The sequence below is a fragment of the Heliconius melpomene genome, chromosome 19 (assembly GCF_056956725.1).
Source record: "Heliconius melpomene rosina isolate 202511_hmr_F chromosome 19, ASM5695672v1, whole genome shotgun sequence".
Taxonomy (NCBI): Eukaryota; Metazoa; Arthropoda; class Insecta; order Lepidoptera; family Nymphalidae; genus Heliconius; species Heliconius melpomene.
Window position 1 is genome coordinate 3773846 of NC_140407.1, and position 26846 is coordinate 3800691.

The following is a 26846-nucleotide window of genomic DNA, read 5'->3' on the forward strand; positions in this document are numbered from 1 at the left end:
AAAATATTTGTATTTCATTATATTAAAAGCGTCGAATTTCTTTACCTATTTCTTTCGAAGAATTGAATATATTTTCGGTAGATACAAAGATTAAATTTCATTATTGCTAAGTTCAAAGCATAATAATATAAAACAATAAATATATTATGCAACGGTTCAATTTTCCCGTAGAATCTTAACTATATTATATTATTTTTAATTACGTTTTGTTTTGCCATTCAAAAAGCCATATTACAAATCAGAAATCGAGACTAGAGCAATTACAGTCTTCCTGTCTGTCCTGAAAAATATAATACAGTTGTTAAGGAAAAATAATGAATACAATAAATAAAATATCGAAATTTAATATAGATATTAATAAAATAATCCTTTTCTATAAAAGAGCCGAACAATATCAGCGAATATAACTTTTATTGGCAAAATGGTGAACTTCATTTCAAATCGACGAACTTCAATATTTTAATAAAGCATTGCAGTTTTACGCTGCAATGAGTTTCATTATTAAAAGCATAACAGAATTCAGGTAAACCGCAATAAATATTGCTGCAAATACTTGAATATCAATAAATTGCAAGTAATTTAAAAAAAAATGACAATTTTATTTCAAATATAACAACACCTTTGCAAATTTTCTACTTGCTGATATATTTACCTACTTTAAACTTTAAAGTATGATTGAAAACGAAAAAATCTATAAGTGGAAATTCAATTTAAAAGTTTTTATTTCGTCAGTACAATTATTGGGCTTGTATATATTTTTAAATCTTTACGCACATGTTGTCAGTTTTTCTTTATTAAAAAAAATCAGCTTCACGATGTGTAGTAGGTAGGTGGAGGTAACCTGGTGTTAAGATATCCTGTTCCCCACTTTCCGCCGAACTTTTGACGAAACTCAACGCCGCGCGTTTTGCCTTGGTGCAAGAGCGAAGTCATGAAAATATTAATAAACAAAAATTAATTCCCCCAGTATGGATCGAAGTGAACTGTGTATTGCATACATGTATGACAAATAACAGTACTATTTCATAGTGTCAGAGGCAGCGTATATCGTTCTCTTTGATATAAGGGATATTAACAAGAATAGAAGCAGCTTCACTTTGTCTTTATGTAAATAGATATTAACTTCATAAATTTTGTTCCTTTCTTTAATTAAATTTAAGAACACATTAGATATTAGGCCTTTCCATATAACCATTTTTATAGACAAAAAAAATTGATTAAACAAAAATCCCTTATATTTTTAATATAACGCTACTGTACTAAATTCGTGTAAATATAGGCTTACAACTGCGTCGCCGGGATAAAAGGATTATCCTCAAACTCACTCACTCTCGTTAATAACTTTGTATATCGTAAAACGTTTATAATTTGGTTATATAGTCTTTTCACGTTATATAACCTGTTCTATTTACAACTTTTTTAATGTAGTTTTATTTATATTTGAATAGTTCAACGAGGAAATTAATTTGAAGGAGAAAATTGACGAGAATATTCTCAAGGATAGTGATCCTTAAGAATACTCGTCAATTTTCATACAGTGGTATGATCGATGGTTTAAATTATCCCAAAGTGCCCAGAGCTTCGTTTAGTCTGAGCAGAAAAATACTATTCCTATTATATGAATTTAATAATATTTTTTCTTAAAATATTTCTCAAATCTTTAGCAGTTAATAAAAAGATAATTATTAAAATTGTTCAAATATAGCTTAGTTATGAAATTTCAAATTTTGATACCTAATTTTGTATGTGGTCATTATTATTATTTCTCTACTATATGTATTATTTTAAGAATCCATAAGTCAAGTCCACTCAGGAGGAATGGTGATAAGCCAAAGTCAATCATGTTCGAATAAATGGAAATAACAATGAGTTCATACAAATCACGATCCTTTTGTTCTCTTTTTTTATATTTATAGAACTTTCAATAGCTATAGCAATAGCACCTTAATCTATTTATTATATAAAATTCTGTTCGCAAAGCGCGGAGTTCAGTTGCGCCACAATGCCTCATCAGTCAGAAAGTGGGAAACGGAGTGTCTTGTCACTCTTTTACCTCTGCCTACCTTACTATAGACGGGATTCATCTCTATCTATTCACCAAAAAAGGCCTATGGATATTTTGCAGCTCAGCTAGAAATAGTTGATTTATAAGGGATTATTTTTTGTTAAACATTTTCCTATCGTATATTCAAGCATTTTACGAATTTTTGCGATGTACGCCGACTGAATCTTATATTAAATTACTTTTATCATTTTCCGCCAACTTAGAAATTGCTGGATTGTAGAAATCGATGACAAGTTTGGCTAGAAAAGGCTGGGGAAGAAATATTTTTCATATTCAAGCGAGTGTATGATCTAAAATATATTTAATATTATTAAAATGTTAAAATTATTAAATGTATTTTACTTCAATCCCTGATTTCATTACATAAGCTATATATTAAATAAAAAAAACACTGAAATAACCAAAGTCAAAGTCAAAGTCAAAATATCTTTATTCCATAAAAATGCTTAACATTCACTTGGACATGTCATAAAAGATAAAAAAAAATGGAAAACAAAATAACCAAAAAAAATGTGCAATTTTGACTTGAAAAAAGCCCGTTCAAATGGTTGAGCTCATGAGAAGATACAGGCAAAGAAACTCATGGCCACTCTTTTTAAATGCCAACATTTGTTATAAATCACAATTAACAATTTTAACTTAGAAATAGAGCAACTCATTTTCAAACATCTTTATCGCGAACATAATCTTTAACAGAGTAATAAGCTTTTTGGCAGAGCCTGTGCTTTACCACTTTTTTAAATTTGTTCAGTGATAAATTAACCACGTCGTTTGGAAGTTTGTTATAAAAGTGTATACTTTGACCTACGAATGAGTGAGACACTTTATGGAGCCTAGAGAAGGGCACAGCAAGCTTATTTTTATTTCTTAAATTATATTGATGGAGGTCACTGTTTTTATTAAATTTATTAATATTCTTATGCACATATACTAAGTTGTCGTAAATATATTGGGAGTGTAGTGTGAGGATGTTAAAGTCTTTAAATTTATTCCTTAGTGACTCCCGTGGACCCATTTTATAGACTGCTCGGACAGCCCGTTTTTGGAGCACAAAAATGGTATCTATGTCAGCGGCACTACCCCAAAGTAATAGGCCGTAAGACATAATGCTATGAAAATAGCTGAAGTATACTAAACGCGCGGTGTCAACATCGGTCAGTTGACGAATCTTGCGGATAGCATACGCTGCCGAACTAAGTCTACCAGATAAAGTTTCTATATGCGGACCCCATTGTAACTTAGCATCTAATGTTATACCTAAGAAAACAGTTTCATTAACTACTTTAAGTTCCTTATTGTTCATCAAAACCCTGGTTTCTACTTGTTGAACATTCTTAGTAAAGAACCTGATACATTTAGTTTTACTACTATTTAAAAGCAAGTTATTGGCACTAAACCAGTGCAATATCCTAGAAAGAGCATTGTTTACATCGTCAATTTCCAATTGCTGTCTATTAACCTTAAAAACTAAAGATGTATCATCTGCAAACAACACCATTTCACAGATATCTCTCATAAGGTGAGGTAAGTCATTAATGTACAAAAGGAACAAAAACGGACCCAGAATAGAGCCTTGTGGCACCCCCAATGCTACAGGTGACCCGTGTGATAGTTTCCCGTTGACATTTACCTTTTGAATCCTATCACTTAAATAAGAAGTGAGAAGATCCAAAGCAATGCCTCTTATACCATAGTGGTGTAGCTTCCTGATAAGAGTTTTATGCTGCACACAATCAAATGCTTTGGATAAGTCACAAAACACCCCAAAGGCACACCGTGTCACAAATTAAATTTAAATGGAAAAATAATTTAATTTAACATTACCTTATCTTTGTCTACCTTCCAAAACATGCGAGACATAAGAAGATGAAAAAAGCTATCTTCTAGTAATAAATATTAACATATTCAATTCTACCTTTGTTATATACATATATATTATGATTGATGACCGTAGATGGCTTAAATATAAGCTTTTATTGAGATCCATCAATATGTCAATACAGGTAACTTTAGCGTTGCTGATGTAAAAATATGTATGCCAGTTGAATATCTGAGTTGCCATATAAATAAAATACTACAAATATTGCTGCGGAAAAAGCTCCAAGAATGTTTTTTTTTATAGAGGGAACCTTGTGTTAATATACTCCGTTCCCCACTTTCTAAATTCTTTATGCATTGCATGTTGAGTGGCAGAACTTACTTTACTAACGTCGTGGTTATCCTTGTTATCAGAGCGAGAAAATGAAAATAAAATAAATAAATATATATTTTTTATCATATCTCATTACATACATATTATATTATGAACTTAATATCGCTGATAATAAATACGTATGTAGATTTAGTAGTTAGTGCTTATAAGGGATCTTGAAATAGTACTGTAAATAATAAATGTAAAATTGAAGCCGTCTAGTATAACGTAGTTTGCCTCAATTTTAAACAACCTTTAAGACGCCTGGCGAGAGTAAAGGCCCACATAAGGGATCTGGTATAAATAAACAATAGATTTTTTACATTATTTTAATTTAATAATCTTAAAAATTTCAGCTTTGCCAAAATGACGTAGGTCTAGGGGCCCTGGGATCTCGATCTAAAACTAATGTGAATAGATTATATATAATAATAAGGATAAATTCAAATTCAAATTCAAAATATTCTTTATTCAAATAGACTGTTACAAGCACTTTTGAATGAACATATAAGCAAAAAGCTACCACCGGTTCGGAGGGCAGTTCTGCTGAGAAGAGCCAGCAAGAAACTCAACAGTTGCTCTTATCAATGGTATTGTTATAAAGAGTTATTATGTTTCTATCCTTAGAAGTACGTGCATTGCATCGCCTAGCGGCACCCGATCGCCTCGAGATTAAATCGGAAAAAGATTATTTGTATTATCTCTATCTTTAGTGCTATTGGAGACCAGCTCTGTGGAATATAAAGCGGCTGCGAATAGGAACTACTTTTAACTATTATTTTATCTATCGACCTCGTTTTAAATAATGTTATTTATTCAATGTATTTATAGAAAAAAGATTTGCTGATAAAAAGACTTAGGTACAATAGTAAATTTAGAAAAATATATATTTTTTTGTTATTATTTGGTTTATTTATTTCGCATTAGGATAGATATTCACATTCGGATAAATTTTGGCGGACAAAATATTTGCAATGGCTTGGAAACTCTAAAAATCTTTTCAGATGTTTTGCAAAGTGTAAACATAGGTATTTTTGTGAACTGCAAATATATAGCCGATAGTAGACAGGTCAATGTCGAATTTTACTATTAAAAGATTCTTAAATAACTAAGAGGTATTATTACATTTTATAATATATCTTTTTAATTATTTACTTATATTAATTTTATCTAAGTCGAAGGGACGTTTTAATATCAATAAGGCAATTGCTGCAATTTACCAAATAATTATTATAGGGTGTACTAATACATTTTTTCAGTTTTACGCTGTAAGCTGTGAAACCTATTATTAAGACACTCCGCTCCCCACTTTTAACTCAATTTTTGTTGACTGGCGAAACTGAACGCCGTGCTTTGTCTTATTACTCGAGGAAATTAAAAATAACCTATTTCCTCAAGTCAATATCGAACCCACAACCATCGCGTCATAATATGTTAAACAGTATAAAAACCCATACTGGTATTTTAAATAATAAAATAACGTAAAACTAATACATCGTTGCAAGTAAATACGTTAATTCAAATACCGTGTTTTCCACACGCTTTTGTTGAAATACTCTATGTCAGTGGATATTTATTCGTGTGATTAATTAAATGTTTGTTTGAAACTCGTCGGTAAACGTTGTACGAGTACGTGCTTTGATTTGGAAGAGATGTAATTTAGGTTATGTTATACAGACTATTTGCCACCAACTTATTAAAGTTGCTGATTGATTTAGTTCTGTCACTAATATATGTAATATATTATAGCTTATTTCTGTTTGTGAAGAGAAATATAGGAACTTTGTTTACTTAAATTGAAAGGTAATGTATAAAAAATATATTTAAAAAATCAGCTTCACGCTGTGTTCCGCACACAACAGGGTAGGCAGAGGGAACCTAGTGTTAAGACACTCCGTTCCCCATTTTCTGCCTTTGCTACATATGTATAATATGTTAAGCTGAAAGAAAAACAACAGATTTATATGCTTATTTTGGATCAAAATGGTATCAATTGTAAAAGTGAAAATGACACTGAAATATGTTAACAATAAAATATTAAGCAAACGCTACGAGGCTCTACGATTTGCATATTAGCTACGAGAGCGCTACGTAAATGCAACTTTTATGTTTTATAGGATATGTATTCATTAAAATCTTAAATTAAATTAATTTATGAAAGATTAGCAGTATAATTAATATATAAAAATGTGTAATATGTATAGATTTAATTATAATAACATTAACTCCAAAATAAATGTCTCAAGCATGTCTATTTTCTTTTTTAATAAGTGTTACAAGAAAATAACAGGAAAAGTGAATTCAAACGGGATCAAACCAATTCCTATTCATGACGCGTAAAAAGCTTTTTGATCGTAGACTGTAAGAAGGTAGGACTTACTTTCAATATCATCTGTATTTTCGACTTATTCCTTTAATATAAAAATAAAATTTCTATATTTTAATAATCATTTTGTAATATATTAATGTTCTTGCTATTTTTATGAAATTATAGCTTATTTCTTTTATGCTAAAAGATCTTTTCTCTCTTTCTATCATTTTTGCAATTTTTAAGTAATTACTTTTAGTTTTGTAATTAGTTTTAGTTATTAATTCATTAAGCTATTGATTATTGTTGTGCTAAATGAATTAACTTAATAAAATTCTATTTAATAATCTCCATTTAAATTTAGCCCCTGGGCTACGAAGGCTAACCATAATATGTTTAATTTTTCTTTTAAGCGAGAAACTAAATAGGATCACACTTTAATAAAATATTCTATACAATATATATCAAAGCCAGTTAAGCAAAAACAATTATTTTAAGCTTAAATTATTCATTTGAGTGCATCAACAGTAAATTTAAATCTGAAATAGCTCATGTGGAAACATTTGGACCAGACCAGCCTTTTATATAACTTGAAACATTCGGCAAAGCGAAATGAATAAATTCCTAGTATTTTTTTAAATTATAAGACAGAGATGCTTAATTTGGTTTTTTATATAACTTTTCAAATGAAAATGTTGACTCTAGTATGCAAAATTACCATAAGTTCTTAGTTAATGGATATTTTATTTTCAGCAGTTTTAAACTCGGCTCTGTAGATCACCATTTTGCAAATGTAAATGCAAAAACCATTTCGCTTTTTATATTCTAGCTTCAGGAAATTACTTTCTTTATGTCTACGTAATAAAAATTCTTGCTATTCAGCTTCACGCTGAGGGAACCTAGTGTTAAGACACTCCGTTCTCCACTTTCTGCCGAATTCTGGAGGCATTCCGTGTTGAGTGGCTCGACACAAGAGCGAAGAAATGGAAATATAAACGTAAATAAATATTTCGCTATTCAAAAACGACATTTTGTATTAATAGATTGGAAGTAAATTATGTAATTTGTTTTATTGATAATTAAGAATCCATTAGTCTAAATAAAAAATATATTAAGTAAAGTATTGTCATCGTGATAATACAATGTGAATGCAACTGAATGCAATAGATTTAGGTTCCTACTAAAATATTTTTCAAACAGAGGCTAGGCTGTCTAGAATTGGAGAAATACGAGTAATATGTCTATTTTACTATGTTTTTCTTGAGATACAAACAGCAAACAATATAAGTTGTGGATTTTCGAAAGCGATAAACAAAAATAATATATGGAACAACTAGTCACGCGAGCCGGTAACATGTGTATTCATCATTATTCCTTTGTGCTGACATTACTTGTTTTTCATATGTTTTTCATAAACTACTAGAATATACTCTTCAAGGACTATACTTGTGGTTAAAGAGTTTATTTATTTCTCGAAAGAAATTATATTTAACTTAATACAATTATCTTAAATAGGTACATATTAATTAAGCAAGCGTTGGAATCAACCAAAACGTATAAAAATAATAAAAGGAAAACAATATAAAGTATAATTTATTAGAAAATATTGTATATACTTGTACAATAAATGTGGTTTAATCTGTTTCTAGCTGCAGTTAGAGGTTTCATATGAAAAACAAGCTTTTTGTGGAAATAATTTAAATAAATATTAAGTAAAACCTTTTTAAAGCTTTATGAGTTCAAACTGTTTGTCAATCTTATTAATATAGCAAAAAATAGCTTCAACTACACTTATTACGTCGCTGGCAAATTTAGGCCAAATAAATCTTAACTTTTATCTTGGGATAAAAGGATTTTTTAATATTTCCACAGTTTTTTAATTTACGTAAAACAATATATTTCAGATTAATTTGGAAACATTACTTACTATACAAGTGTTTAAAATGTAATTTTATATCCACTTAGTTCCAGATCGCGGTCCCACATCTAAGTATGTGAACCATAAAAACGAATCGAAGAACTTAAGTGGATTAAACTTTTGCTCTTTTTCTACTCACTTGTATGTACGAATATACACACATATTATAAAAATATTTGTATTATATATAATCATAATAATCATAATTATTTATTGTTTTATAATCAACCTCACTTTTTACAACAGCCTCGTTCGTTTAAAAAATATATTTTTTTACAAATAATTTAGAATATTTTTTTTTGCAAATATTTTTTTTATGTAAAGTTTTATCTTTAAATAAATTTTGTAAGAAGAAGAATATAAGAATATTATCTTAGCTTCATAAAAACCATTTAGATATTATAATTACTTTAATAATTATAATAACAATTTTTTTAAACATATTTAAATTTCATTATCTAAAATGAGGTCTCAGGAATAAAAATGGTATTATAGGTAAAATAATCGTGGAATTTAGTTGAAAAATTACAAACCTAAATATTAATACAAAATTTTGCGTGAGTGGCCATCTTTTTTCATGACTTGAAATATTGGATACTAAATTGAAGTAAAACCTCGTCTATACACGTCGCTCAAAAACATAATTTTTATGTAAACAAATTCTAACAAACAATAAACTAACTTGTTTTCAACAACTTAATGTCCATTTTAAAGATATTTAGTGTGTATAAGGAAATAAATAAAACTGATTATATAATTACTTATATAATTTAAAATTAAAGTAAATTTTAAACATATCAATAATAAGTGTTTTAAAACTATTTTTATGTAAAATGTTGCCAAATGATCCGCACTGTTTCAAAGTTAACAGATCTCGTATAGAGCCATATAAGTATCCAATTCAACACGCCCTAACTATAGAGTTACATAGAAGCCCCTTACTTCACAAACTCTACGTCTAAGTCAAAATGTATGAGTGCTACTGCAAGGACTAATAGAAACACTTAACACACTTGCACAACAAACACGGTACAGGGCAGGGTCAAACGAGAATATAGATAAATATATACGAGTACATCTGCGGTGTTGAGGTCCGCCATTCAACATGGAGTCTCTTGAAAAATCGGCGGAAAATGGGGTTTGGAGTGTGTTCTACTTACTACATTCCTACCCGGCTTTGTGCGGGATACAGCGTAAAGCTAATTTAATATTTTGTTAAATATATATTTGCATGAATGTACCCTAAGAAAATAGGACTGACGCACTGAAAGAGTAATATGTCTACTTGTCAGCGAAATATGAAAAGCTTTTACTCTTTTAAGAGGAGACAATAGTGAGTATTCTATTTTTATTATTACTTCATTTTGAAAGGATATATTGGGGATGAAAAGCTCGAGTATCTAGTTTTAAGATCATACAAAAGAAAGAATGTCCATGAATTAATCAAGAGCTTATTTAACGCACATACAAAATATCTCAAATTATTAATGTTATTAAATATATATTGTCTACAACTATATATTATTATCTATATGTTTTCGGAAGCTTGCCAGAATCCAATAGTGAAAACAGTATCTAAATGGGTTAAGCTGATTCTGAGAATAGCGATTACAAACGCACAGACAAATAGACAAAAATTTAAAAAATCATTGTTTTGGGTTCTATTAGGTTAATGAAGGTTCCCAATAACATTTTTTTTTAAATATCTTCCAAGTTCTTCCAAGACCCTCTTACGATTTTATTATAAGTTTAGATATAGATATTAATGTTAGGTATAATAGCCTGACTGTGACAGATGTAGATATATTATTATTATGCACGTCACCATTTGTCAACAGTATTGGTGACGCCATATGTTGCTAGCAAATGTTATACATAATTATATAGATATTTTAAGTTTTATATGATAGAAGCATATTATATTATAATTATATTGACAAAGTTTTTAAAAACGTCTCTAAGTTGTCTAATAGACAATGACAAAACAGAGAAATGGACACCAAACACCACGGAACGCCATACTGTATTAATAAAATTACTCTTTTTTCATAGAAAAATACAAGGTACGGATCACCTGATATCAACCATGAGTCCATATATTTTTATATATTTTATAAGTATTAAGTTTTATTAAGATAAAGGTTTATTATTACTTGTCGTCGCCCGCTACCTGGTTTGTGTGGACTGTACTTTTGTCTATGTCTTGTCTGTTAGTTACTCATCAAGCAAATAATTTTATATATTCATGTAAAATGTATATAAATATATATATTATAATATAATTCAAGTTATCTTCGAATACGAATGCATTTCACGTACAATCATCGCTTCAAGATATTGTCAATTTGCTAGATTATTGGATTATTGCGAACGAATTTCGAAATATCATTCAATAGCTCTCTGTGGATTTTCAGACGTTTAAATTTATCGTTCGCTACGTTTGTAGAGTTCAATTTTAAAATAATAACACGACTTCTATATTTTTCTATTTAAAAGCTTTTGTTTAGGTAGCAATGTTTCTGTAGGTCAAATATTGCAAGTAAACGTTAATTGGAAAAAGAACAAGAATAAATATTTACTTGCTGTTTAAATTCCAATAACGTTGGTTCTACGCTCAGGACTGACCCCAAAGTTCAGTTACTTCTTTACCATAATGGCGCACCGGGTGTATTCAAACTCTTGGACCTCATAGGGCTCCAATGACTAGTAAACAACGACCTAATTCTCTTATTTGTTTTAGTTTCCGACTTTTCCACAAACTGGCGGGTGAATAAAGGTTCCCATATATTCTACAACGGCTGCGAGAAATTGATTTAGGCTAACAGCATAAACAATAAAATACTTACACATTCAATAATAATAAAATTTTGATTTTAAGTCCGTTGTTAGTTGAACATAAACAAATAACCATCGGGAGCTAACATATGCGTACTCGGAACTATGGATATGTTAAAATTACCGTATTATTAAAAATATTAATGGGTAAGTACGAATAAAAGCCTATATAATATTAGGTTTATATAGAAAATTCAATTATATTCCCATAATATTGGGTTTATGTACAAAAAATAAAAACTATATTAAGTAAGTAAATAATATTTTATGATAATTAGAAAATCTGTTCTGAAAGATTTTTTATAAATATCTTTTTATATATTTAATGTCAATAGTAATCATTAAAAATTAGAACAAAACAAAGCTTAAAAATATAGTACTTATGAAAATATTAATTACAAAACAGAGGAAAAATCTAAGTATTTTTCTGCGTAAATTCTTTGAACTCACAAAATAACATTTCAATAGAATGAAAGAACGGGGTCACGGGCGAGATGAGGAGCGTAAACAGATCGCAGATACTACACTTGAGTCGGCCAAAGAAACTATTGAAAGATCAATGTTCATTTATTTTGGTATGGCTATTTTTTTATTAATTTTAAAGTTCCGTAACTTACAAGTAAAACTGGAACGTTTATAGGATCACTTTGTTGTCCATCTGTCTGTTTGTTAAGACCATAGATCTTGAAGCTCGTGGATGTATCAAGCTGAAATTAAAATCAAATATTCAGATCTATCGTCCTTTGTCAAGTCAATTGAATCAAAAAATACCAGCATTTATATATACATAGTTTTTGCTGCATTTTATATATATATATAAAATAGGGTAAAGGGTACACTATCTATGGTTATGAAATATGGCACGAAGTGAGAACTTCCGAGTGAGGGTCCGAAGAGCTGAGGATCGAGTGTGATGACGGGAATTGGGGAAGGCATAGGCCTTCCCCAATTCCCGCCGTCCAGCAGTGGATAATCGATCGCTGTCGATGATGATGATGAGAACTTACAATCAGGAAAAAATCAAAAAGTCAAACGCTGTGTTCCTACGTCTCGGTGGCTTCGATTTTTTACTAGATTAAAAATAAAATCGTTTTAAAATACTTCAATTTCATTTGTATTTCATCGCTTCTTCTTTATCATAATGCCATATTTCATGTTTGCGGCTTCCTACTGTTTTTTAGAATTTGAAAGTGTTTTTGTAATTTTTTTACCGCCGTTACTCTAGTAAAAGCTCAACAATTTCAAAATAGATGTATTTACGTAACTGTGTTAAAAGTGTATTGAAGTGTATAAAATGTTATTTCGTGATTTAAGCCACTGTGAAATCGTTGAAAGTGAATAAGAATAATTAATTAATTATTGTTTTAAGCTTTTGAACACACAATATTAAAAATAAAATGTATTGGAAAATAAATATAACCATAAAGAAATTACATTTCATACAATATGCAATATTTTGATAATTTAACTAATATTTTTGAAAGATATTTTCAAAAATTTAATTCATATAAATAACAGTCGACGTAAAAAGAGCTGTTGTTGTTATTGCGAGTTTCTTTCATTATTGGCTTGAACTAATACCACAAACTCCTACAAGATTGAAAGAACAATTTGGGCGAAAACTATGAAGACAAAACGCCGACCACTAGAACTTAATAAAATTGGACATCGTTATACGTGTTCTTATAAGTTAATGAAGAAATAAATCAATGTTTATAAATACAATAAACCTCGCAAAAACTTACGTACTCTTCTTTGTTTTATATATTGAAGAAATAAGCGCTTTGAGATAGCTTCTGATTGTGTGATAAATCTTTAAATCAGCTTCATGCTGTATCCTTCATAGCAGAGTAGACAGAGGGAACCTAGGGTTAAGACACTCCGTTCTACACTATCCGCGTTTTTCAAGACATTGCGTCTCTAGGAATGTTTTTTTTTTAATGGCCTGATTTTGCGATGACAGGCGCAAAATAATCTGCCAGTGTCACGTATAGTAGGAAGCACACGAATGATATGGTTCAGTAAATTTTGAGAGGAAATATGAACTGATATATAGGAATGTTATAATTTGCATTTAGTTGATTCTTTGAAAACAGATTGACGTTTCACCGAGTCTGTCAACCCTACAAATGGATGGAGTAGATAAAACTCGATATAGATAATTTTAGTTTTAATTCTTAAATTACATTTTGTTTAGAGTACAACAGTATAAATAATTATACTAAAAAAACTCCCTAACATAAATAGACAGGTAGTTCAGGCGTGCAAAGCCACGAGTGCGCTAGTAAAAAATATTTTTGCTTTAATATACATGGACTTTTTAAATTTTTTAACTCATAATAAATGACCATACAGCCACAAAATAATCAAAAGTGCAATTCTTTTAGAAAAGTTCTTAGCAAATGAGAATACCTAGTATATAAAACATTCACAAGTGTCGTGCGGTCCCAATTCACATTAGTTTTTATAGTTAATTGCTTTTTTATCTCTAATAGAAAATTCCGTTCTTAATTGGTATCGATGTTGATGCTATTAAATACAAACCTAATAAAAAATAACTTCTATCTAAATAGACATTTGAGTGTCATATTTTCCTTTGGACGTTCTTGTGGTTATATTATACCATAAGTTCAAAGTTTTATTTTTTTTTCTGGAATTTTATTTTTCCGACTGGTAACCCAACTAACGAGGCGAGTTGATTTCTGCCTTTAAGCAAATGTAGTTTCAAATTAGAACAGAATGTAACAGTAGGTGTTGAAAATAAGAAATAATTACACTTAAAGGTAGCACAGTACACTTTAAATAGCTTCACGCTGTATCTCGCACGCAGCAGGATTGAGTGAAGGAAACCTAGTGTTAAGACACTCCGTTCCCCATTTTCATGATTTGTGCGTGATGATTGGCGGAACTCATCCACTTTTTGGCTCGATTCCGGAGCGAACGAATGAAAATATTAAATATTTCGTTTCCTCAAGTGGGAACCGAACCTACAACAAGTAACATTTACATTAATGCGCCCCCTATGTCACGACTGGCCTCAGACACTTTAAATAAACTTTTAATATATTCTTATAGCTAATTTACTAAATTTAATATTCAATATTGGCAATTTTCATTATTCAAAAAAGAAATTAATGAATAGATAATGAAAAACGAAATTGTTAGAAGAATTTAAATGACGAATTTGAACATCGCTTATTAAAGTTAAAATAATGAAATTGTTTCAAGGCACTTACTTTTCCACAAAGTCCTCGAATTATAATAATGGTTAGACAAATACCAGTGGAAGATTTGATTTCTGATTTTCTGGGAAGACGATAACGTAATCATATAATATGACCTATTAAATTTCAAGTAAGTATATCTATCTCAGAAACTTCTGGCGTGAGAGAAGTGAAGAAGTTTTCATATATCTACGTAAAAATATTTAATTCAGCTTGCATAAATCAATATTATACAAACTTTAATGAGTTTCCCTCTGTATCCCGCATACAGCAGACAGAGGGAACCTAGTGTTAAGGTAAAGTATACGTTAATTGGTATTTCTAGTTCTTCGCCCAAAACGCCATTGCCCCCAGAATTCGGTGGAAAGGTAGGGGAAGTGGGGAACATTAGGTTCTCTCTCCGTACCCTGCTGTGTGCGGGATACAGCGTGAAGCTGAGTTATTTTTTATTATATCGAATGAGTTCACAGCGTCCACGCATCGAGTTAATTCGTAATAACTAATGACTGGCAATCGTCACTTACATCAATGGCGGGTCAATATTTATTATTTACTATGGCACCGCCTCTGAAGCGACGCAAATAAATATGACGGATATTGCGAAAATTATTTCTGTCTGTTCGTTCGTTCGTACTTTGGTTTTTAAGAAATTATAGATATATATTAATCTATTTGATTTTGAGATGCCAATCGTATCGCACGCAGGGGCACAAAGCACGAGTGGTTGTGGGTTCGATCCCCACTCGAGGAAATGAAATATTGATTTAAATTTATATTTCCATTTATTCGTTCTGTTGTCGAGGCAAAGCGCGGTGTTAAGTTCCGCCACTCAACACGCCATGTCTTGAAAAATTTAGCGGAAAGTGGGAAACGGAGGGTCTGAACACTATGTTCCTTCTGCCTACACTGCTGTATGCAGGATACAGGTAAATTTCGACACCATCCACAAAATATGACCTTGAAACAGCTAAGGGTGGTCACGAAATCGGCAGACCCTGGATTTAGTCCATATGTCCCCAGTCCGCCTATATTTTTCCCTTTTTTCCGTCCTTTGTGAGAAAAATTATTATTCATATCTGAATCTAATTTTCAAAACAAAATTTACCAAAAAACAAATACCGAGTAAAACTCAGTGAACCAGATACTGTCTTCGTAAAACGTGACAAGCCTATCCTAAAACGTGTTTCGATACAATTCATGGAATATCTTGTTTGTACAGTCTATTTCTATATACTAGTATCGGAAATAATGGTGGCTGTACTCTTTAAAATATTAAAATTATTGGTTGTTTATGTCATATTTATTCTATTTTTGATTAAAATTAATTTTTGAGGCCGTGAGCGGCACAAGGGTGTGACTGTAACGCGACGGTTGTGGGTTCGATCCCCACTCGAGGAAGTGAAATATTTATTTATGTTTATATTTCCATTTCTTCGCTCTAGTGTCGAGGCAAAGCGCGGCGTTGAGTTGTGCTACTCAACACGCAATGCCTCCAGAATTCGGCAGAAAGTGGGGGAACGGAGTGTCTTAACTCTAGGTTCCCACTGCCTACACTGAAGTGTGCGAGATACAGCGTGAAGCTGATTTAATTTAATAATTTAAACTTATAATTCATATTAAACTCAGTTTATTTGCATTTTAATTTGGGAGCTCTTATTTTCCATCTTAAATTATAAGTTCAGAATAAATAAAAAATGCTTATTCATAGTATATTCTAAACATGTAACTGGATCAAAATATAAATAAGTATTTTATTTTTCCCGGCGTCGGGAAAATAATACAGCATTTCTTTATTTAAAACCTTTATATTATTTTCTTTATCGCTTACGGTCAATGTGTGACAACGACTGGATTTAGAGGGCGTGCTGTCCATTTTATTTGACGCTAACAAGGCGGTCGGTGTAACGAGACCGATTCTGGAAAAGAAGAAATTATTCTTTTTGTTTATATTTATGAGTTGACATCTAACGTCAACAATTAATTGCTGTAGAGTATTATATAAATAAAATCAACTTCACGCTGTATCCCGCACAGAGCAGGGTGAGCAGAGGGAACCTAATATTAAAACACTCCATTCCCCACTTTCTGCCGAATTTATATTACATTTATTATTCGTGTCATATAACCGATAATAAAGGATTTCACAATATACCTAAAGGTAATTTTATTATTCCTACTCAAATAGAAGCTTATTATCGCTGTGATAGTATTTCATTAAAACACCCACAAATAGGACATGGACCTCCATGGTGCTATAACCATAAAATATCTCATAAAAGGGTTTCCAGCATACAAAAGAGGCCATTAATTTCACATTAGCACCTCATCAACATTGTTTTATTTCGATTTTCGATTATATTTACAGGCTGTATGTCAATTTAGTCGGTGCTCGAACGAAATGAGTTTGAAATTGTCCCAAATTTTCCTTCTTTATTGCTTTATAAATAAAAAAATATAATAATATGGTGTCGGTAATATATTCTAATATAGAATTGAATTTGAAAATAATTAATTGATCTTTAAAAAAATCAATAATCGTACTAAAATTTTTTTAAAACTTAAAACTTTCAGTTTAGTTATAATTTCCACTAGGACTACTATACTCTTTAATAATAATCAATAGATATTGTTATATAGCTTAGTGATTGCATATATTTCCTCCATTATTTTTTGTGGCGTCGGATAAAACTAATCGTAACATAACATCGGTCTCTGCTTAATCTGAAGCTTTGGTTCTTAAATTGCGGAACCTAACGCCAATTTTTAACCTGACAAAGTTTTAATTTATATCTTGTTTCAATTTAATCTTTCTGTCACATATTGCCACTTACACATAGGCTTAAAGGCTAAAGGCAATATCAAGACGCAAAAACCATACAACGGTAAATGAAATCAGAAAAAACGTAATACGTTTTTTTATTATCAGTATAGGTAATAGGTATATAAAATAAAAGCTAGAAAAAAAAGAAAATCTTTCAGCGACAAAGAGTACTCTACCTATATAACATAATTTTGTTTAGAGCTTTGTGTTTCCAAATCATAGACCATGAAATATAATAATTTAGCAAATTTGGGCCTTTGAATATGAAATTATTTTGATCTTTAATGCCACAAAGAGTGTATTATTTAAATAATTAAATATATTACGTTACAAATTATGTATGACATTAGAATTGTAATATAAAATAAATAAATCAGCTTCACGCTGTATCCCGCACACGGTAGGTAGGCAGAGGGAACCTGGTGTTAAGACACTCCGTTCCTCACTTTCTGCCGAATTCTAGAGGCATTAAATATTGAGTGTGAGTGGAGGTGTGAAATGGAAATATATACGTAAATAAATATTAAAAACAAAATATAAATATAAATTTACTTTATTACCTTTTTTGCTTCGAAGTAATGCAGAACACAGCCCACTGTTAAAACAGTCTTTACTTTACTTTATTAGCTCTCGTTGTTACTTTTCAAAATAATCCTAATTTTAAAAATGTTCATTATACATGAGTAATATCTATAAATGCAACTAGTTTGCTATTTTATTTTGAATTATTAATTTGTATTTTGTCTAACTTATTAATTAGAAATTTAGTGTTTCGTAATACCTTTTAGGGGAAAGCTCTGGCTGCCTACAGCCGTCAAAAAAATAGGGGCCGCAGGAAGAATGTATTTAAACAACCCATAGGATTTCAGAAAGTGGGGCGAGTATCCCAATTTATCTATCTCGGTTTTACACTATATTAAAATAAGTTGTTTAAAACATTTAACTTTAACCAATAAATATGTTTAACTAATAAAATTAAAACAAAATATGAGTTCATCTACTTAATTTCTTCATTGGTTTCATATAATATAATGATTGGGTTATATGTATGACTCAAATTGTCATGGTTTCTGCCACCACGGTGTGAAGCCCCATATTGATTTATGATTTACGTAATAAAAGGGCTCATGTCAATTTATTAGATTACTGCCCTACTTTCGTTCTTTGTGCAAATTTTATGGTATAAAGTGGGAAAATTACTTCAAGTTTGTTTTAACACTTCTAGACTAATTGTGGATTTATAATTTCATTATAGGTTTTGGCAAAAAGTAATGAAATAATGAAAACAACTCTAGAGAATTTATTTATTATCTAGTATACCTATAATATTATTAAGAGTCGTTTAGAGCTTACGTAGGTTACATACATATCTGTTTAAAGCTCAATTGATTGAGAATATAGAATTTTCCCAACAAAATATCGGTATATGAATCAGAAAATCTGAAAATAATAGGATAGAAGCTATAACTAAGTTTCAGTGACTTACGATCATTGTCGTTTGTATTTTCTACATATTTTTATACTTTATTAAACCTAACAGCGCCTCCCAGACACGTTAATTAACGTTTAACTAATATTAAACAGATACAAATAGACAAAATTGTACCTATTAAAGTGAGTTAAATCGCTAATTACTATCTTTGAGTACGGACACAGCTGTGAACGCATAAAACCTAATCTAACCTCTTTCAGGCGCTCATAATTTTATAGCCAACTTTTATATTATAACAACAGTAGGTAGGTAGAAGGCTGTCGTGCATGTGCATGGGCACAAGGATATGATTGTAACCCGACGGTTGCGGGTTTGATCCCCACTCGAGGAAATTAATTATTATTTATTAATATTTTCATTTCTTTTGCTCTTTCACCAAGCCAAAAACACGGCGTTGAGTCCCGCCACTCAAGACGTAATGCCTCGTAGTAATCGACGGAGGGGGAAACGGAGTGCCCTAACACTAGGTTCCCTCTGCCTACCCTGCTGTGTGCGGGATACAGCGTGAAGCTGATTTATTTGCTTTTTTTTTGTTAGTAGGTACTATAATAGTCATAAAATGAAATTTAGTTATTTATATATAAATTATAGATAAATTATTATCTAACATTCTAAAAATAACAAAACAATATTTTGAATAGAATTCAGTTACCACAATATTAATCGTTAATTACTGCGACGACCCAATTTAATTAAAAACGTTTACGTGGCAACATTAACTATATTATATAGCAGTTTAAAATAAATTAACTGAATTCATTTATTTTTAGATTGTAATAATTACAAACAATTTAAAATAAATTATCAAAGTATAATAAATAATATATTAATAGTTATTTTAAAAAATAATAGAACACGAGGTAAAAAGCAAAAAAAAACAGCTTCATTACCTCGAGTGGGGATCGAACATCGAACACAACCGTGCTTACAAAGTAGTGAAAATTTACTAGTAAGAAAAAACTTATGTGATATCTTTCTTCGCAAATATTTACATAATCTTACATTTTTCAGTACACTACATTTTATATACTTTTGCGACACCTCACTTCGTTATGTTCCTCATCTATCTGGCATCATACTCGTATATATAAAATAATCTTTATATTGCCACCATCATGACAAAATAACTTTGTTTGATTGTACAAGCGATAGTATTGGGTAATTCTGGAGGCATCGGAGGTGTTAAGTGGCGGAACTCAACGCCGCGCTTAGCCTCGACACCAGAGCGAAGAAAAGAAAATATACATTTAAATTAATGAATACTTAATAACTCGATTGGGAATCGAACCCACAACCAGTCGTGTTTACAGTCACACTTTGTGCCTCTACGCCACGACTGGCCTCAAAAATTTCAATTAAGTTTTTTCTTTTACTCTAAATTCTTTATAGCAAGTTAATGTGAGATCAAAAGCTTCTTTGTTTTTCATTAATTAATTACATTGCTAATATACAAAGGCTTTCTGCCATTAGATAAGCTTTTCGTACAGAATACTAAACGATAAGATGGCGGGGAAGAGATCTTCTGTGTTTTAGTTATAAATAAATAATTAATTAAAAAGTTAATGTTATCGTAACTCAGGCGAAACATGGTCCAAAGTAATTTTTAAGGCTATGGTTTGAAAAACGTAATTAAATTAATAATAATCAAGAAATTAGGTTTTTTACTTGATTTGGTTTAAAAAGAGAGAGAGACATTTGCTACTCTCAAAACAGAAACGCACAAATTCTATTTTTGTTAAATTCGCGCTGACCCGATAGGCAGAAGAAACTTAGTGTCGAGGCACTTCACTCCCCACTTTCCGAGATAGTGTCCCTGAGTGGAAATCGAACTGTCAACCGTTGCGTTTCGGTCTCTAATAAATAATTGAAGAATGCTACACAAAAATTCAATATATAAAAAACATTATCTATTTTGACACAGCTTAGTTGCCAAATCCGTCCCCAATATAAATACTTATCCAATTGTGAAATACCATAATATCTATATCGAATACTAAATTAAATAGCATAGACCCGTTATCCGCTGTCCCTGGTGTATTTTTAGACTTGACCTCGGAAAACTGTTTGTTATTCTGCAAAGCGATTGTACCAAAAAGGGTACAGCACGTGAGGCTTTTGTATGATAGAAAATATGTTTTTCAGATTTTTGGGACTACCATTGTTTTGGCAACGATTGCAGAATATCGAATTGACGAATGTGTCGATATTTGGTAATATACTTGTGAACGAAATAAATAAAATCTGTTAGTTATCTAATGTACTAATTCGTATTACATTGGAACGTTGAAGGAAGGTTAAGTAGTGTTAAAAGTTGAATTTGTTAAACTAAACTACTTATTAAGCTTCTATAGCTTTAAAGTTTCCTTATAGATTTAAACAAAAGTTTATGAGAATATCTATTTTAGCTTTCACGAACAATAAATAAAAATAAAATATTTTTCTTTTTTTATAGGCACGTAAATGTTAATATTACAAATGTTATTTTAAAGTTTTATGTTAAAAAATCATAATGAAAGTTAAAAAGTTCATTAAGCAATAAATTAATTTTATCGCCCTTATTCTCTGTACCCTCGACGTAAGGTGTTATTTACAATGCTGTGGTCATTCATATTCTGTAGGGTACAAGAAACAAACCACTATAACAAAATATAATTTTCAATACATATAAAGTAAATAATTTAATATTTATTAATTTAGCTCAGCCCTGTATCAGCAGGGTAGGTAGAGGGAACTTAGGGTAAGACATTTGTTCACCATTTAAGAAATTTTCGAGACATTACTAGTTGGGTGGTGGAACTAAATACCGTGCTTTGTTTCGCAACCAGAGCAAAATTAATTCAGTTAGAATCGAACACACAACTATCAGTCGTTTACAGCGAGACGTACCACTGCGCCTATATGGTCTAGAGACATAGGTCTAGAGATTAGATAGATCTAATAATCTATAGTTTTAGATTACAGCCATTACTTTATACTAGTGACGCGGAAACTATAGATACAATTGCTTATTAATTTTTACGAGCGCCATATTCGTAAAATTTTTTTACGCCAGATTTGGCACAATGAAACAATAGCAGCTAATATTAGATACCATTGTTTGATAATGGCTGTTGCTAAGCAGTTGTTAGTTTTTGATGATTTTTTTTTAAATAGTTTTTAACTTGAATTATTTTTAGTACATTAACTTCACGCTGTATCCCGCACACAGCAGAGTAGGCAGAGGGAACCTAGTGTCAAGTCACTCCGTTCCCCACTTTCTGCCGAATTCTGGAGGCATTGTGTGTTGGGTGGCAGAACTCAACGCCGCGCTTTGCCTCGACATCAGAGCGAAGAAATGGAAATATAAACGTAAATAAATATTTAATACATTATCAATAAAAATTTAAAATAATTCTAATTAAAATAAATTATTTAATGTAAAACTCATAGGATAATCAAGCAGTAAATATGTACAGGTACTACCATGTTCGTATTACAAACAAGAAGCTAAGCCATTACTGAAGCTGCCTAAATGTAAACTGGAATAGTATTGAGAATTTTATATTTTAGGGCTTATTTAAAAAGGAAAAAAAATGGAATCCTTCAAGGATCACTTTTGTTGTCCGTCCGTGTTGTCCGTCTATAAAGCCGGTATAAAACTAAAATAAATCTATACTGATATAATAAAGAAATACGGAAGAGTTTGTTTATTTGTTTTTTTTTTATTTTCATCTATAGATGTTAGTTAGATAATAATAATTAACCTTATAATTAATTTGACATTCTTTTTAACATTAACTATTTTGAATGCTTATGAATCAATACCTTTTTTATACTATTTATTGTAGTTATTATTTTCAGTTCACTATAAAAATATTAGGTAAATTTAACTGATGATTAATGATTATCTTATAGTTAGCTTTTACGATAAAGTTTTAAACCAGATTAATCTTTGTAGTTAACGAGATTCCCACGTTTTTCCAATAACTCACAGACGGGAGATTTATGAGGTGATAAGGAGATAGGGACATGATCAGCCTTTATTTAAGTTTATCTAAATATAGTCTACCTTCAAGGTATCTGAGATTAGGCTAATGAAGCTTTTACGTTTAAATGAGAACCTTAATTAAGTAAAATATGCGAGTGTTCAACTTTTAATATAGGTATTATGACGCTATTTGAAGATTTTATATTTTACCGTAAAATATTTTAACTGAGTAAGAAAATTATGAATAATATATAAAATAATCTTTTATTTAAAAACTAAAACGCAAATAACTAGCTCAATTGCTTAGAATTTTGTCAAAAGTAATATTCATCAACTTACACTATTAAAATAGTTTTTTTATTGATAAAATATTATAATTTTGTAAAATAAAAGGATCTTTCCTTTGCGTCGTCTCACAGTGAAAAAAAAAAAGGTTTAATTAAAATTTAATATAACAAATAAAAACTACTGTTTTGTCCGCTTAACAGTCATTCCGTTCTCCATTTTCCACCTAATTTTCCAGAAATTCCGTGTTGAGTAGAATAAGACACCGCGCTATATCTACTACAGCAGACAAAATTAAAAATATAGACATTCCCCGAGTAAGGATCGCACCCAAAATTTCACATCACGTTAAAAAACAGACATTGTCTCACTCCAGCCACGTACCTAATAAATATCATCTTCATCTTATTCCATAGAGATGTACACTGTATATACCTACCTAAACACATAAAAGTTCATACAATATTTATATACGTTTATATTTCTATTTCTTCGCTCTGGTGTCGAGGCAAAGCGCGGCGTTGAGTTCTGCCACTCAACACGCAACGCCTCCAGAGGTTCCTTCTGCCTACCTTCCTGTGTGCGGGATACAGCGTGAAGCTGTTTTTTTTTTTAAGTTCATACAAAATTGTATGTTTTAAGACCCATTTGTATTATAATCACGTATATGTTGTAAAAATACTAAACTGAACTCTAATAAATTATTAGCATAATTATGTCCAATGAACTTTGTTGCACAATAGTTCATTCATCGGCGTTCGCCATAGAGATGTTCGCACGTCATGAAGGCTTTTAAAGTATGTGTATTATGGGAACAGAATTTTTATTGATTCGTTATAAATCTGTTATATATAATTTATATATGTGATCACGTAGGCATTGAATTTTAAAGATTTAAAAAAAAATAAAATATTTAATCTTTAGTCCGTCGTTCGTTATTTACAGTCGGAATGTAAATGCGAAGGTTGTAAGTTCAATTCTCACTTTTGGAAATTAATTATTTTGATTTGTCGCTCTGGTAAAAAAAGAAAGTTTAGAGGTTTTAGAAAGATTTATAATAGGAAAAAATTAAATTGTTCACTAAAAAAAGTTCCACAGTAAACAAAAGATAAGTTGCGTAAAACCTTATTATGAAATTTTCATTTCATTGTTTTATCTGCAAGAATGAAATTTTCGAATTGTTCTTAAATGCACTTTTGGATATTAAAAATAGACAAAATTATTTTATCGTCGTTATGAAAAAAAATTAAAAAATTCACATAGAAAAAGTTTGCTTCTATCTACGTATTTATACGTTATAATTCAATCAACAGGTATTATATATATTAATATAATTTTAATACTTACAGCTTTTTTACAATAAAAAAGGTCCTTCCGATATTAAGGTAACAATTTATTTCATTCTTTTCAACTGTTCAGTTTACGACCCACTATATCGTTAGTGTTGGACATTAAATTCTCCAAATAAAATATTGCCACGCCGATTTGGTCCTTATCACGTTTGGATACAGTATATATGTTGAAATTAAAAATTATAGCTTTTGGATATCATCATAAAAGGATTCTAATGTTACTTATTCTTTAGGTACGTCTGATGACATTTACAATGAAATATACATTTGATAATGGTGGTACTACGGGTGTTAATTGTTATAATAAATTTATGTAGATTTAAATAACGAAACACATCTCTGCAATTAAACATTATAATAGAAGAATAGGTGACAGATTTAATTTAATTTTGTGTTAAAATAATAAGAAAATATTAAAGATTAAGCTTTTCACAGATGCTAAAGTTTATGCTTTTCAAATCAGATTTGGGAGTTTTCAACAGAAAATTACTTGAAACTACCAAATATTTTTAATATCCGTCGTACTTCGAGATTCTTTTCATTAAAAATAGCCACTATAATGAAGGTTGAAATTCTGGTGTTTGTATGGCAAGAAAAGAATGATTATTGTTTTCATTTGTAAAATAATAAAAAGACCACTTTTTACTATAACATTTTTTAAAAATTGAAAAAATTATAAAAACATACATACCTTTAGAGTTTATTAATTAATAATCAAAATATTCGCAATTTTTACTTTTAGATAAAATGTTTCATTTATTATTACATTACATTTAATATTAAAAATGTTATTTTGTAAAAAAATATGAGTAAAAAAGTATGACAACATATTTTTCTTTCTTTTCAAAATTTATATATGAACAAAAAGGACGAAATGCGGAAGGAAAATTCTTTATATTTCCAATAGCGGAACTAAAAAGATTATACATAAACGCGTGCCAATAATAGCTTATGGACCCCATACAATCTACGACGTTATATTAATAACAAATAACAAAACAAGTACCTATAGAGGCCGTCGCGGCGTCTGTGACTGTAAGCGACGGTTGTGGGTTCAATTTTGTCGAGAGCGAAAGTTAGTGTAAGACACTTTGTTCCCATTGAGACACTTCCATTCCCGATTTTCTGAATTATAGAGGTATTGCGTCTTGAGTGGCCGAAGTCAACGGCACACTTTGTCTCGGGAAGAATATGAAAAATTTTATATTTAATTAATTCGAGTGGGAATCGAACGCACATCCCGTAAAAAATATAAATAATATTCCAGTATTACAATATAGTACTAAACTAACTAAATTAGTCGTGGTATTTAATTGAAAATTACAATAGAAAGCCTATTTAAGCGAGCGAGTTAGAGTTTAAGCTATTAATTCTTTGACTATCTAACCCATATTAGATATCCCTAAATCGAAATTCAGTGAAACTATCACCTAGTAAGATTTATTATAGAATCTGACCGCTTATCAATTATGTTCATGCAATCCAACCACAGCCATTTATCCAGACCATCCTATTTCCGTATACAATTATGACGATAATGTCTTTGATGGCTCGCCTTGTTTCTCTTGTCGTTTCTCTATACACGCTTATAATTATAAGTATAATATGTATGTTAAAGTTGCTGATGTGTCTTCTATATAAAGTTTCTTTTTTAGGGTTCCTTACCTTAAAAGAAAAAGTCCTCCTGTAAAAACAGGATGGGTGACATCGACTTGCATTTCAGTAGGTTTTTTTACCGACTTCTGTGACAAAAGGAGGTTATCAATTCAACCTTGGACTCGATGTTTTTTTTGTTAAATTATTATCGTAAGTATGATGGTTGTGGGTTCGATCCCCTCCTCGGGGTGTTAATTATATTCATTACCTTGTTGTGGTTAAGACAAAGCACGGTTTGAGTCCCGCCGCTCATCATGAAGACATATTGTATGTCTTATTCAGGCGGAGAATGCCGAATAGGTGTTTTCACATTAATTTCGTGTGCGTTTCGTGAAAATAGCAAAAAAAATCAAATACTCTCACAAATCTTGTTATATATTTTTTTAATAAGTAAAACATACTTTATATAAATAATTATAACAAAATAGTATCTTGTTATAATTATTACATTTTTATTAAAAAAACATAGTTGCTTTAATATATAATCACCAAATTATGAAGTATTCATTTACCTATAAGCTTCAATATACATAATCATAAGAAAATTATTTAATTAGGTATAATTCCACTCGGCTCCAAGCGTTCTTGAAATATACTCCCTAAAGAGTTTGGTATCCTTGAGGCTTTGCAAATAAGATGTGAATTTCACTTTCAAATTACGGAGATATATGACTTTATCTTGATTATCATAACACATCGTTATATTATTATAAAAATTGAAGATTTGGTTTT

The 26846-nt window shown here is 30.4% G+C and overlaps 1 protein-coding gene across 3 annotated transcripts in view; it reads left to right on the plus strand.

The window, feature by feature from the left end:
* Window positions 1-26846, plus strand: part of Gyc88E (Guanylyl cyclase at 88E) — a 50277-nt gene that overhangs the window by 7138 nt on the left and 16293 nt on the right. The window lies entirely within an intron of this gene.